We start from the raw sequence: 14824 nt of genomic DNA on the forward strand, positions 1-14824 counted from the left end.
AACAGAGTTTAACTCTACAAATGTTTGATGTTAATGATCCATCTCCTGTGATATAAAAACGCAAAGCCGTTTAAAACCAAAACATCTACTTACTCTTGGTGGGATCATTCAGGTTTTCTTTTCCCTCCCATTCAAAGTGTTGGGTGAAATATTTCTCATCTTCCTTTTTAATCTTAAATATAACATCAGGATTAACAATTGAATAACCTGTTAAGAAGTAGGAAAACAACTTTTAAATTAGAACCTTCTCTGACATCTGGTTACCATCAGAAGGGAGTTACAGATTGCATAGTATAGCTGAGTAGTGTGCAGTTAATAGTTGTAGTTCTCAGCCAGAAATCTGGGTGGCAAGTGCTCTCTCTGGTCTTCTGTGCCAAACTTTTCTTGGTATAGAAAAGGGAGACAGACTGCAACTGGTCTTGTATGAAGTCTTCAGTTTAAGAACAGAGCAGCACTTTCTGCAGAGACTGCAGTAGTGAGCTACTTCACTGGTTCCTGTTGGATATGGAATGACATCAGAATCAAGGTCCTAAATTTCAGGTGTCCATGGGATCTGGGATTTTTCCATGCTAATTGTATACTATGCTTGTGCAGTACATGATAGAGAAGACACATTTACCTCGTGACATGAGGATATCATGAATCTCCTTGATGACCCTCTTATACAGTTCCTTCTGCCATTCTCCTAAAATGTCCCACTCCACTTCCAAAAAATAAGCAGCAACATCCTTGAATGTGATCGATGCCTGGAATAGCCAGGAGGACACATTCAGTCACACTTTCATTATGATGTTTATGTAATAGACAGTATAGACTTTGTTAGATGACCTCTGTCAATGAGAACAGATCTCTAGTACATTATTTCCCTAATTCTATATACGGTGCTTAAACGTGCATGCACCCAATTTACATGCGTAATTTAATTGCAAAACGAGCCAATTGGCGCCAATACTTCGGCATTAATAACTTTTGGTGCAATAATTTGAATTTATGCACACATCTTTATAGTCGATCGATATTTTATAAAGATCAGTGCATTAATTTTTATGCACAGATCCAAAATGGGGGTATGGGTAGGTCACGGTGTTACAGAACAAGGCAGATTCATGCCTAATTTAGGCCTGAGAATTTACACCAGATTTAAGTTAGTGTAACTGGCGCAGATACCGGCATCAAACGTTATTCTATCAATGGCATCCAACTCGGAGCACCATTTATAGAATAACGCTTAAGGCTCATTTTTTTTCAGCGCTATATACAGAATCTAGCCCTACATGTTCCCTTAACTATGCAATATTTTGAGCAGATATACTGTTGCTTAGAGAACACTAGAAATCTCTCATGTTGGGCTGATAAAGTAGTTGGAAGAAGGAGAAAGTAGGAGAGGGAGAGAAGAATGTTGCTCGGTGTCTGAAGGCAAGAAAGTGAAGAGTGTTGGGGTCAGGGCTGAGGAGAGAGAAAACGTGTGTTTATTGATGTTATTACTATGCTATAATCTGTTTGGAAAGGACAGAGATGGTACAGTAAGGAGATGACTAGTTCTGTATCAATAATGTGGCTGAAAGCCAGAGCGCATGGGGAAAGGAGGAGGTGCACTTGGCCATCCACAGACTGACTCAGATGGAAGGACAGAGATCTGGCTGAAGACGTACAAAAGGTGAGAATGAAGGGACAAACATTGGTAGGAGACTTTAACCTGCTGGACATGGATTGCAGTATCTTGAGTGCAGGCTAGGGAAGCCCGTAGTAGTTGTGCAAGTGTTAATGCAGCCAGGAACATCACACACTCCTGGGGCATAAATGTACAATAGTGGGCCCCAATCCTGAGCCTATAGTCTATTTACTTTACTACTACTTATTTCTATAGCGCTACAAGGCATACGCAGCGCTGTACACCATACACAAAAAAGCCAGTCCCTGCTCAAAGAGCTTACTTTACCTATCCTTTGCTTCTTCAGAGCTGGGCGGATGTCCCATTTGCAACCTGAGGCCCTGAAGAAGCAGCGAAACGCTGGCCACCGTCAACTCAGGGTAGCAAGTGGAGGACCGCACAGCAGCCAGCAGCACCCAGCGATCACTATTTGATTAAGATAAGTAGTGGGAATCTGATAGTTTATTAAGCTTCAGCAGTGCTTTATGCATGGACAATTAACAAAATGAAAAATTAAAAAATAGGATGTGTACTGAACACAGTTACCACAGACACTAATAGTTAGTTTGATCTGTGGGATCGGGGGGGGGGGTTGCCTGTGATGAAGAAGAGAGGGCCTTTTGGTCCACTATAGCTCCGTGAGATCAAGTGTTGGTCTTGGAGCTCTTTGAGGCTTTTTCCCTGAAAATTGAGCCATTTTGTATTTTGTGGAATTGATTATTTATTTTGCAAAGTCTACAAACAACAATTAAATTACTGCTCTACTCCAAAACAAACAAGGAAATAGAAAGGAAGCCTGCAAGAACAGCAAAGGGTACAGTTTTACTTTTTGTGCTGGCAGTGGCACCCTGTATACATAAGAGAAAATAATTTCTTGCCTGATCAGAAACTCGGGCAGACATTTTCTCTTCTGTTTTCCCCTCTGAATTCTGCAGCTGCTGGGATGGATTCAGCCAAGAGACTTCCCTTTTCCTGGAAGGATGAATAAAACAGGAGGAGGATAGACTGATCCCTAAAGGTGTCAGATAAATTCCTTCTTCTCCCTCTCTACAGACTTGGGACTGGGTTGCAGTCCCCAGAAATAAAATAAAACTTTCTTTTCTTTTGTGTGTATTCGGCACTTTGCAATCCTGCAGACACTGGAGGAACAGAAAGCAGCAGAGCATGCTCAGAGCACTTCATCCCTTCCCCTTGATGAGGTCATCTAGGGTAGCCCACTTCCTTAAGGTAGATCTGTACAAGTCAAGGAGGTTAGACAGAGAACAGGAGACTGCATGAGCCTATCTAGCCCATTATATGGGCTGAAGCCAGTAGGCGGAGATTCAGATTGCCACCATTTTCATTCACCGAAAACAATAGCAAACGATTATCTCTCTATATAAAACACACCTCCAACATTCTAATGAAGCCTCACTTTCCCAACGTTCTAAAGTGAGGCGGCTGAGACCACTTTTTTGCTCCATGAGTGACTGCCCCGCCCACGCATCAAACGTAATGACGTCGAGGGCGGAGCAATGACACTCAGCAAATAACAGTGCACAACGTAAAATGACGTCCCATTAGAAGGTTGGAAACACACTATCCGCCCTTCCCAACTTCCCCCCCCAAAGTCGCCGACCATCACCATAACACCCCCCCCCCCAAGGTTGCCACCGCTAACACACAGAACAAAACCCCCCAGCACGTCCCCCACCCACCAAAGTTGCCGCCCATCACCAAAACACCCCCCCCCCCAAGGTTGACACCGCAAACACACTGAACGCCACACCCCAGCAAACACCAACCCAGGCAGGGGAGGAGTAGAATCGCTCAAGACTGCTGCCAGGGGCGTAGCCACGGCCGGCCCTAGACGGGCCCTGACAGCCCACTTTTCCTCCACCGCAACAGCGACAGCGACAGCGCCAGCCCCAGCTCCCATTGCCGGCCACTGCTGCTTTTCATGTTCAGCAGCAGGGCCGGTGATACAAAAAAAAAAACAATCAGCTGACTAACCTGAGCGCCCGTCTCTTACGTCACTGTGTGCGAGTGTCTCTGTGAGAGAGCGTGTGTATGGGAATGTGAGTGTGTGTAAGAATGAGAGTGTGTGGCAGGGTGGCCCCCCTCCCTCCCAGGTGCAAGTGTGTGTTTGTGACAGAGAGAGAGAGTGTGTGTGGGGGAATGAGCGTGTGTGCCAGGGTGGGGCGCCTCCCTCCCCTCCCCCTCCCAGATTTAAGTGTGTGTTAGTGACAGCATACACACACTCTCTCACAGAGACACTCGCCCACAGTGGGAAAGTAATGCATCAGCCAAGAGCACATGGGGGGATGGGAGTGCCTTCATTCTTGCTTTATTACAGGGCGGCCCATCTTCTAATATTAGCTGAGTGGCACCAGGGGAGGGCGAGGGCATGGAAAGATATGGAGCAGTCTTGGTGTAAGTCCAACCCGCTCAAAGCAATACCTTGGCTACCTGACAGAGTGTTAAAAGGGATAATAAAAGAGGCCCCCCCCCCCAGAATTGTGGGGTGGCCACTTACTATATGGAGTAAAATCCGTACCAACTTTTTCCGAGGGCGCAATTTCTTCTTACACATGACGATTCGGCATGCGCCAGGTTTTGGCCCGGGATCTGCAGATCAATGCTTTAAGAACTGGGAACAAAGGGGTCTATGGGAATTGGGCCAGGTATGGGAGGATGGGGAGCTTCTCACATTTGAGGAAATGCAGGAGGAATATGGGATTCCTGCCTCCAATGCTTTCCAATTCCGACAATTGAGAGATTTTATTCTGAGACGCACAAAGGAAGAGCTGAGCCTAGAGGAAACACAGCTAGAGCGGGCAATGGTTGGAGGAGGTGGAAGAGGGGGGATATCTTGACTTTACAAAGCACTTCTCCTACAATCACGCCCCATTCTGTACTATAGTCAGAAGTGGGAAGAAATATTAGGGGCTCCATACGAATACCATATATGGGAAAGGGTGTTCATGTCCTTACTTAAAGTATCAGTCTCTAATGCTTTGGTAGAAAATGGCTATAAAATATTATATTGCTGGTACTATACACCACAGAGACTAGCCAAGATGTTTAAGGGAGGGTCTGCTCTCTGCTGGCGCCAGTGTGGTATGGTGGGGGACATGATCCATGTTTGGTGGGCTTGCCCGCAGGCTCAACAATATTGGATGAGAGTGTTGAAATTGATCGCTAGCCAGTGGTGTGCTGGAGCAGGCTCTCACAGGCTCGCAAGAGCCAGTTGTTAATTTTTTGAGAATTTTGGGAGCTGGTTGTTAAAGTAGGGCCCTCCATGGCTACTTTAACAACTGGCTCCCAAAATGTGGGCTTGGGCCCCCTGCTGAATTCTCTTTTACTTTGCTGCTGGGGATGCTGAAGCCTGCCAGCCAAGTAAATAGACTACTGCTGCTCCCCGCTCCTTGTTTCCAACTCTGAGCAGCAGGCTAGAACTTCTCCAGCACGTGTGAGAAGTTTCAGCATGCTGCTCAGAGCAAGACGTTGGGAGTGGTGGCAGTCCTTTTATTGGCTGCCAGCAAAGGTATACCTAGCGTGCCCGCACGAAGGGAGGGAGGAGCGAGAGGCAAGTGTTGCTCCCCCACCCCCACCCCCACCCCACGGCCACCCCTGGCCCTTGCAACTGCAGAGCTGGCTACGATCAGAGAAAGAGCCTGTTGTTACAAATTTACCAGCACACCCCTGTCACTAGCATAACAAAAATTGTTTTTCCCATGAAAATAGACCATTGCTTACTACATATAAGTCTGCAAGGCAGCAAAAAGTACGCGCACCAATTGGCCACCCAGATTCTGGCAGCGGCATGGAAGCAAAAGGCTTTACCAGGCCTAAAGGCGATCCTGCGGAAATTGGACTATATTCAGTTGATGTCTAAGCTGACTGCTATGCTATTGGGTTGACTCATACCCTATCATCGAGTTTGGGACCCATGCACGGAGTGGTTGGCACAACCGGACCCTACCTTGTCAATCAACTAGGAGGGAAGGGGGGGAGGTGGGTAGGGGAACTATAAACAGTTGGGCAAAGTTAATCTAAAAGTGTTAAAAGTATAAGTTGGAAATTATCCGGCTGAATATTTGCAATTATATTTGTATGTTTGATTTTCACTTAATAAAATAAAATAAAAAGATAAGCAAGGGAAATTCCTATCTAGTTGTTGTTGCCTGGAGAAAGTCTGATCCGGGTGTGTGTGAAGTCCAGCAGAGAGGCAGATCCCAAGAAGAGAGACCGGTCAGGAATCAATGAGCCAAGTGTCCACAGAGAAGAAGCCAGTAAGCAAAATAATTCAAGCCCCTTTTGTAGTAACTGGTCTCATCTATTTTTAGTAACTGGTTTCATCTATGAGGCTTTGTCTGACCATCTGCTGGTCCATTGTCTGAGAGTAAGTGGGTTTAGATGGGCTTTTCAGTCTGAGGGGGGGATGCACTAAAGTCCTCGTTAGACCCGTTCCGTACCGAATTCCATAGCGAATCGGTAGGGAACGGCTATGCACGAAGGAAAGGGAATGCAAATGAGCTGCTCGTTGCAGCTCACTTGCATTCTCTAACCCTTCGTAAGACCGTCGGATAATTCGCCGGAAGAGCATGCACAGAGCAGCCAAGCGTTATGCTGGCTGCTCTGCGAATGCCAAGGATATCAGAAAAAACAAGACATCCTTTATGGACGTCCTTTATGGACATCCTTTATTGACGGCCTTGCCTACCCCTGCCTGAGGTCCTTTATTTACGCCCTTCACCCCCCCCCAGAGGTCACCGCTGCTCCCCACTCCCCCCTGTATTGAAATCATAACTTAAGGCAGCCCCAGTCTCCCTCCCTTCCTCCTCCCTTCCTTGAAATGGCAGCTCCCGTGGCCTCACCGCCCCCCTGAGGTCATTGCCGCCACTCCCCCCCCTCCACTGGGCCCCCCTCCGTCTGATACCAGGCCCTCACAGCACCTCTCACCTCTGTGTGAAGGCGCTGCACCGACAAATACCGACAAGAACAGCTGATTGCCTCTATGGACTTCCCTCCTTCCTCCTGGGCCCACCCTCGTCTGACGTCAGTAACCGTAAGTAGTTACTTACTCCAAGTAGATTGGAGTAAGTAGTATTGCCCTTTTCTATTGGGAATTGTCCTTCACTGAGCGTGAAGTTTAGGTATTTAGTCAGTTGGTCAATGTAGCGGGTATGGGGTGTTTTCATTAAGTAGTTGGGGCAGGTGTCTAGCTTACAGAATGCGGTGGAAAATTTTCTTATATTTTGCGCCGCTAAGTCATTGGTAAGTTAGGTGAAAGTTGTCCATGATCTGTCTACTGGTAGTTCATCTTGGGGATTATCTAGTTATTCTATTAGAGTTTCTAGGTAGGTGTCATTCTGTGGTAGATTACCGATCTTCTCTTTGAAGTATTTAGCCATTTTAAGTGCTGTTGGGGCTCCTCATTCGCAATTATCAGTGATTTTGTGGTTAGGAGGTTGTCAATCAGCTTGTGAGTTTCTTCATGTCTTTGTAGTCTAACCCTACTTGTTCTTTGTAAAAGTTCTTTTTTTTACATGTCTTATTTGTACTTGTTCCGTGCTTTAGTCCACTTGGATTTGGTGAGATCATTCTTGTTTTCTCCCAAGCTTATTCTTGTCTTCTACATTGTGTTTTGAGTTATTTGAGGTCTTCGTTGCACCAAGGGATTGCTTTTCTTTTTTGTATTGTTTTGGTTGATATGGTAGCTAATTCATCCAGAACGGTAGTGCATCTATTGTCCCATTCTGTTAGAAAATCTATGGAGTCCGTTTGTGGGGACCACTGGTTCTCGTAAATTGAAGACCAGAATTTGGTTGTGTCAGTTTTCCCTCGTGATTTGCGTGGGGTCCGTGTTTGTGTTGGGTGTGTCCTTCTTTCTTTCCAGTAGATAGTCATGTCTAGACTGAAGTGGTCAGACTAGGGAGTTTCTATCCATCTCAGGTTCTGTATTGTAATTTCCTGGTTTGATGACAATCTATGTGTTAGTAGGTCAAGTGCATGTCCTTTGGCGTGTGCTGAAGGCACTAGTGGTATTTGGACATCCCAAACTTTGAGGAACTCAACACACTCCTTGGTGTTTTCTTTTCTCTGGTCTTCTAACTGTAGGTTGATATCGCCTATTATTAGTGTATTGCAATTAGATATGCAGGTGTTTGAGACAAAATCCATGAAGTTGGATTGGGCTGTTTTCCAGTTTCAAGGTGGTCTGTATGTTTCAATCATTTTTATTAAGTGAACATAATCAGCTGTAACATTTCACATTACATAAGCAAGTTCCATAACAGCAATTGGCATATCTTCACATTTTGTATTTTTATTGATATTAGTATTTCCCCCCCTAAACTAATCCCCCTTCCCTCCCCAAAGCCTCCCCACCTTTTTCCCCCTTATATATCCAATAATAAGGTGGTCTGTATAATAGTATGCAGCATAGTTGGTTGAGTAAGGTATTGTCACTTATTTTGATAGAGGTGACTTCCAGCTGTGGTGTTACTAATTCCTCAATGGGTTCCACTAGGAAGAAGGATTTGCAAATTAGTGCGATGCGCCCTCCTTTTTTCCCATTTCTGCTCCAATGTATGATTTTGTAACCTGGAGGGCAAAGGTCTAGGATTATGGGGTCTTCTTTGTCGTGGATCCAAGTTTTTGTTAAGGAAGGCTAGTCCTAGGTGTTTTCCAATATCCAGTATTAATTATTTTGGTCTTGTTGGCCGCTGATGTGGCGTTGATGTGACCAACTGATATTGGCAGATTTATTTATTTTATTTATAGCAGCATTTATATCCCACATTCTCCGATGTGGCTTACAGAGATAGTTAGAGGTAGCGAATTACATTTTAATAGGAAAGAATGAATCAGTATGGCTTAAAGAGTTAGAAGAGGTAGCAATTACCACAATTACAGTTTAAATAGGAAAGATAGAGAGGAGAGCGGAGAGACGAGATGGAGGGGCTGGTCTACGATGTGTCATATGGGAACGTGAGGGTTAGTTTATGTTTTCTGTGGGTAAGCACTTTTTGAACAGGTAGGTCTTATATGTGCTATGAATAAATATATTTACTATGTGACCATGAATATCTCCTCTATATACCAAGTAAGTGCACCCATAATATTCATGAGCAAGGCCTGCTTAAAAAAGCACATTGCTTATTCAAGTGATAATTCGTGATAAAGGTTTGAGGGAACAAAGGTCACCTATTTGCTTAATAATGATGGTCAGTAGGGTTGTCTAACAGAGTATCTCATTTCAGTATTCCTTTCTGAGGGACAAATCCCAGGAATTAATAAATCAGTGTTTTCCAAGTCGGTTCTGGAGGGTGTATGCAAATTGATGTCATGCATATTCATTGTGAAGATCCTGAACACCTGACTGACAAGAGGTTCTCCAGGACCCCCAACACTGGAATAAATTATGGCAATAGAGCTGTAATGAGCAGCTGATTATGTCGGCTGTTTCACATTATGGAGTCCCAGGGTCCTGGTCACCACCATCTGGACTACCGAACATCCACTCCCCCACACTCAACAATTCATACTCTCCTGTGTGCACACATACAGATAGGAGTCTTCTGTTGTCGTGGTTTTGGATATTTTCACTAGCTGACGCTTTTTTGGGTTGTTGGCTTGGTTGGTTCCCTTCTTTGCCATTCGTTGTGTTTGGGTTGTTGTTCGGTGTGTTCCTTCATCTGTATTTGTGGTTGAGTAAGTCCATCTGCTTATGGTTGTTCTGAGTTGGTGAGGGTCGTTGCTTTTTGTTGTGTGGGTTGAGATATAGAATATTGGTATATTGTTATTGTCTCTTGGTGTTAGGGCTCCTGTGTTGTTGGATATTAGTGTTAGGATAGATATTCCCACAAGGAGTTTTATGATGTGCATTTTGCCTGTAATGGGTTACTGTGGGTTGGTAGTTGCTTTGATGTTTGTTTTTATCATTTAGTTTTGGTGTAGGGGATGTGAGTCTTTGGCAATTATTTGTCTTGTTCTTTTGCGGGTAGTGGGGGTTTTGATGTTTTGTAATTTGGTGGGTTGTCATTGTAGCCTCTGATTTATTATTACTTGGTCCTACTGGCGATATTTTATTCTTTGCTTGTTTGTTTAGGGTGGGTGGGTGATGGGGTGTTGCTAGTGATTGGTTTCCATGTCAAGAGTGTTCAGAGAAGGTCTTCATTTGTTTGGTTATCTTGTGTAGTTGTGTGTGTATTTAGGTTTAAGGAGGGAGGATTTGCATTTGCAACTGTTCAAAAGATTTGTATAGCTTTGTGTATGTGTTTAGGTTTAGAATTTGAGGATTTGCATTTATAACTGCATTGAGTCAGTTGGGGATCCGGTTTCTGGTCTTTCTTGTCTACTCTGCGAGCAATCCTAATCAGGGTTTCGTTTCTTGTGACAAGTTCATGGTGGTGGATGCGGTTCTGTCCCAGTGGTGCAGTTTTGTCCCAGTGAAGAGAAGCAACAGTCAAGTGAGGGGGGATAAGGTATGTGCTGTGGCGCCGACCCTATTCTTTCTTGCTGTGGTCGACAGGTTGTACGTGTCTATCGGCTTCTTCACTCCGTGTTGCAGTCCTGATCTCCACCGGCCTTGTTGTTGCACTGACCCTGTCCTTGCTGGGCTCAGTAGGTCACAGTTTTCTGTTCAGGTAAGCGTCAGGGTATGCTCTGGGTTGTGGGTTCCGGCTGGGTGAGGGGACATGTGCTGCATAAGCTCCCTCGCCTCTATCGGTGTGTTCTAGGAGAACTGTCCACCTATGCTACTAAGGCACTCTTGCAAGAGTCTGTGACCTCACCAGTGATCAGTTGCTATTGCAGTGCTTGGTTCCCTTCTTCTCTACAGGGGTTCCGTGGTATCGGTTTCCATGCGACAAGGGTTTTCTGAAGTCTCTGTTTTCGCCACCTGGCCCGCCTGTCCTCAAATTCGGACTCCCTTGGCTTTCAGACTAGAAGTTTCAGGTTTGGAGTTCTTTTCTTCAATGAGGAGAGTATTCCGGTGTGGGTTCTCTGACCTTTCATGTGATTCCTTGTTCTCCTTTCTCACTCATTTCCGGGTGCCACGTGGCATCGGTCTCATGTTGGGCTCGTTGTGTCTCGGGTGCCTCTGGTGTTGGCCTCGTTGCTGCGAACTGTTGGAGTTTTTCCCCTTTTCATTTGGGTAATGTCCAGAGGTCCTCACTTGCACTCTATCCACGATTTAGCTTCGGTTCAGCAGGGTGGCCCTGGAGCTCCTTCTCAGCGGCCATCTTAGTGCAAAGTGGGTATCTCTATTCAGAAAAATTATGTTGGCAGTTTTGGATTGTGCTAGTTTTTTTTTTTGTCAAGGAACTTATTTTAAATGAACATATCAGCAATCTTGATTTGCTATAAACTTGGTTTTACAGTATTTTGGTGATACTATATAGTGATCAGTTTTCCTCTAATTTATTAATGTATTTATTAATTTATCTATCCATCTTTCTACCTTTATCTTACATCAGCTAATATACATCATCCAAAGCAGTTTGTGGTAACCATAATGCAACATGTATCATCACAAAACAATATCAACTATTAAAAATACATATTCAAAACACACACTTATAACACAGTGGGATAAAGTTTTTTCTTGCTGTACATTTGACCATATTGCATATATCATCATTAGATAAATCATTCTAGTGATAACCACATCCCAATCCAAAATCATTGTATCAACTGTAATTATTCTGTTACCTATGACTTTACTTCCTAATTTTTGTATTTATTTTATGAAGGGAAAAGCCTCAGAGACCATGAAGTTTTATATTAATTATCATTGGTCAAAAATCCTTCGATTTCCAAAACCTTTCACTCTTCCCATTTGCTATCTGATCTGCTGGTAAAGGTGGTGATGCTCACGTACCTATAGCCCTATTCACAAAGGAGCATTATTTATTGTTTTACTACAGTAAATGAATAGGCCCCACTGGAAATAAAGGTACCTGAGGTAAATAATTTGCATTTTTGCTTGTTAATGCATAATGCATCTTTGTGTATATGAACAGTAGACAGCATATAGAGATGTCTTATCCACCTTATGATGCCATTAGAAAGCTGAGTAGTACTGTATTACATTGTATGTACACATAAGGAAGAATGATAATGGCTGTCCATCATTAGGACCCCTTGCTTGTTTTAGATCAGCATTGTTATCTCCAGACCTTTCTATCCCTGTACTGCTGGAAAAAACTGCCCGGCTGATATTCATCTGGCAATGGTCAGCATTTTTATGTCTGCCACCAGCTATATTCCCAGATATTCAATGCTGGGCCATGTCCATACACCAGCATTGAATATCCAGGGGGGTCACGTGATGCAGCGTTGCTGAGCAGATGTCCGAAAAACGGCTCCACTCCAGCCTCCTTTAAATCTGAAACAGTAAAGGACAGAGAGTTAAGGCAGCTGGTGGAGAAATGGTTGCCGGAGCAATTGGATTTACAAATGGAGGAGGACGCTCTCAAGATTGAAAGAGTCCACAGAATAGGTGTACTGAGGGATGGAGAACAAAGGTCCCGGACAGTGATCGCGAAGGTGCTTAATTATGCAGGCTTTCAGAAAGAAGAAAAGCTTGGAATATGAGGGTCACAAGCTGATACTTTTCCATGACTACTCGGCTGCAGTCTCTGAGCAGAGAAGGAAGATGGGACAGCACTGTAAACAGCTCTTTGATAGAGGGGTGAAATTTGCTCTAATGTTCCCAGCAAAAGTGAGGATCGTACAGAATAAGAAAGTGCTGTTTTTTTACTGATCCCAGAGAATTGGCAGCTTATGTGGAAAAGTTATAAAAGGGGAGCCTTGGACCAGCACTGGTGGTGTGATTTCAGACATTTGCAGGTGCGAGCCCATTGAGTTGCTTACCAGCGCATGGGAGGAGAAGCAGCAGCAGCGAGGGCAGTATAGCAGAGCAGGAGATATGGGGATGCAGCAGACGCGGAGGTGCTGGATATTGAGAGCGGATGAGATATGGACACTAACCGGCGGCAGTAGCAGGTCGGTGTGAGGCTGTTGGACAAAATGTAGTTAAGCTTTGCTTAACGACTTGGTCAATGCTGTGTGGCTGGAAAACATCGTTCCCATTTGAGAAATCTGCCTTCGCTATGTTGTATGTACTGTTATAACTCTGCCTGCTAGTTTCTTGTTTTGTGGTTGGGACATAAGATGTGGTTTATTTGAGATATTCAAATGTTAAGGTTTCAGGGATAAGGGGAGGGGAGGGGAGTAATTAGGATTGTGTCAGAGAAGAGGGGTACATTATAAGGGAGGGGGAGGTGGATGCGGGGCAGAAGAGTTGATAAATGTTCGGAAGGGGAGGAGGCTGTGTATGGTTGTGGGTGTGGTTGTTGGGGCAATGGTATATGATGTATGCAGAGGGACGAAAAGGGGAGGGTGGGAAGGGGGAGGTTAGGTGTGAGGGGCAGGAGGAGAGAGACTGGTGGAAGGGTGGTCTTCCGGGGGGGGGGGGAGGGAAGGAGGAGAAGAAACGTCCGATGCAATGTTACATAGAGATCTATCAGAACCTGCTGCAGGAAATAGGTTCTCTCTTGGGGGGCCCAGCTGGGAGGTCCTTTGAGGGATAATAGGGGATTATATTGTCTTGGGTCTAAAATAATATTTCTGTTACCAGATGGCTAGGTTGAAAATTGTTACATTAAGTGTGGACGGCATCCATTCCCCTGTAAAGAGGTTCAAGACACTACAGACATTAAGGAAGCAAAACACTGACATTGCACTGCTTCAGGAAACACATTTAGGGGATGCAGAGCATGCTAAACTCAAACGGGATTGGATGGGCGATGTTTATGCGGCCTCATACAACAACAGGCAGAGGGGAGTAGCTATACTTATAAAGAAAGGCCTGGCATTTGAATTGCATGGAGTGTATCGTGACCCTGATGGTCGCTTTGTGATAGTGGCTGGAGTTTTACAGGGAGCGAGGGTGGCCTTGTGCAGCATATACGCGCCTAATGTATACTCACAAAATTTTTTTACCCTTTTGGTTGCTAAGTTAGTCACATTGAATGAATACCCACTGGTAATTGGTGGTGATTTCAATATTACCAGTGATCCAGCAATTGATTGCAAGCCACCAAAGAAAGCAGGTAAAGACCACGAAGGGAGAGGGGTGAACTATATTTCCAGTGCTGTAGGAGTAGTAGACATCTGGCGACTTTTTCATTTGGAGGAAAAAGGTTACACATTTTACTCGCGCCCTCACGGAGTCCATGCACGTCTTGACTATATTCTAGTAGCACAATCTCTAGTACAAGGGGTTGAGCGCACAGAGATTGGGGAGTCCATAGTGTCTGACCATGCGCTGGTGTGGCTTCAGATGCAATGGGGAGAAAAGTTGGGCACAGCTAGGTTGCGGATGAACCCTGCCCTGTATCAAGATAGAGATTTTTGGGTATATCTTAGAAAGGTGTGGCTGGATTATATAGAGGACAATAGGAAGCAGCCGGTGAATGACAGAATATTTTGGGAAGCTGGCAAGGCAGTGATGCATGGCAAGATCATGGCCTATGTGGCAGCTATGAACAAGAAGCGAGAGTTAGCTCTTACCACTTTGCTGATAGAGCTGAAGGAGGCGAGGCGGCAGTTTATCTTTGATTCATCTAGGCAGGCCAGAGCAACATATTTGGCGGTTAGGAAACAGGTTTAGGCAATACTTGACGAGCGTGCCTTATACGACATCAAGCTTTACAAATATCGCTTGCACAGATGGGGTAGCAAGACTGGCAAACTTTTTGGCATCCCTGATCCGGCAGAGATCTGGGAAAGGTTTTATAAGTAAGCTTCGGGATGGACAAGGGAGATTCCATTCGGGAAGGGAGGTGATACAACGGGAGTTTGTACAGTTCTACTCTGCTCTATATGCTAAGGGTTCGCTTTCTGAGGGTGACTGCCAGAAATTTTTTGATAAGATTAAACTACCAGTTTTGACAGCCGAACAGATGGCAAGCCTCCACGCTCCGATGCAGGGTAAGGAAGTACAGAGAGTTATAAAAGGGCTGAAACTGGCAAAGGCACCAGGACCAGATGGCCTTGGGACGGAATTTTATAAGATACTGCAGAATCAAATAGTTTCGCCTTTTGTCAACATGTGCAAAGAGGTAAGAACATCGCAGAACATGGGATCCTATCTGAATCATGTGTTTATCACAGTATTGC

General features: G+C 44.7%; 1 pseudogene; it reads right to left on the bottom strand.

Moving 5' to 3' along the window:
* Positions 1-2732, bottom strand: part of LOC115482536 — a 160801-nt pseudogene extending 158069 nt beyond the window's left edge.
* Between the last annotated feature and the right edge of the window lie 12092 nt (positions 2733-14824).

The sequence above is a fragment of the Microcaecilia unicolor genome, chromosome 1 (assembly GCF_901765095.1).
Source record: "Microcaecilia unicolor chromosome 1, aMicUni1.1, whole genome shotgun sequence".
Taxonomy (NCBI): Eukaryota; Metazoa; Chordata; class Amphibia; order Gymnophiona; family Siphonopidae; genus Microcaecilia; species Microcaecilia unicolor.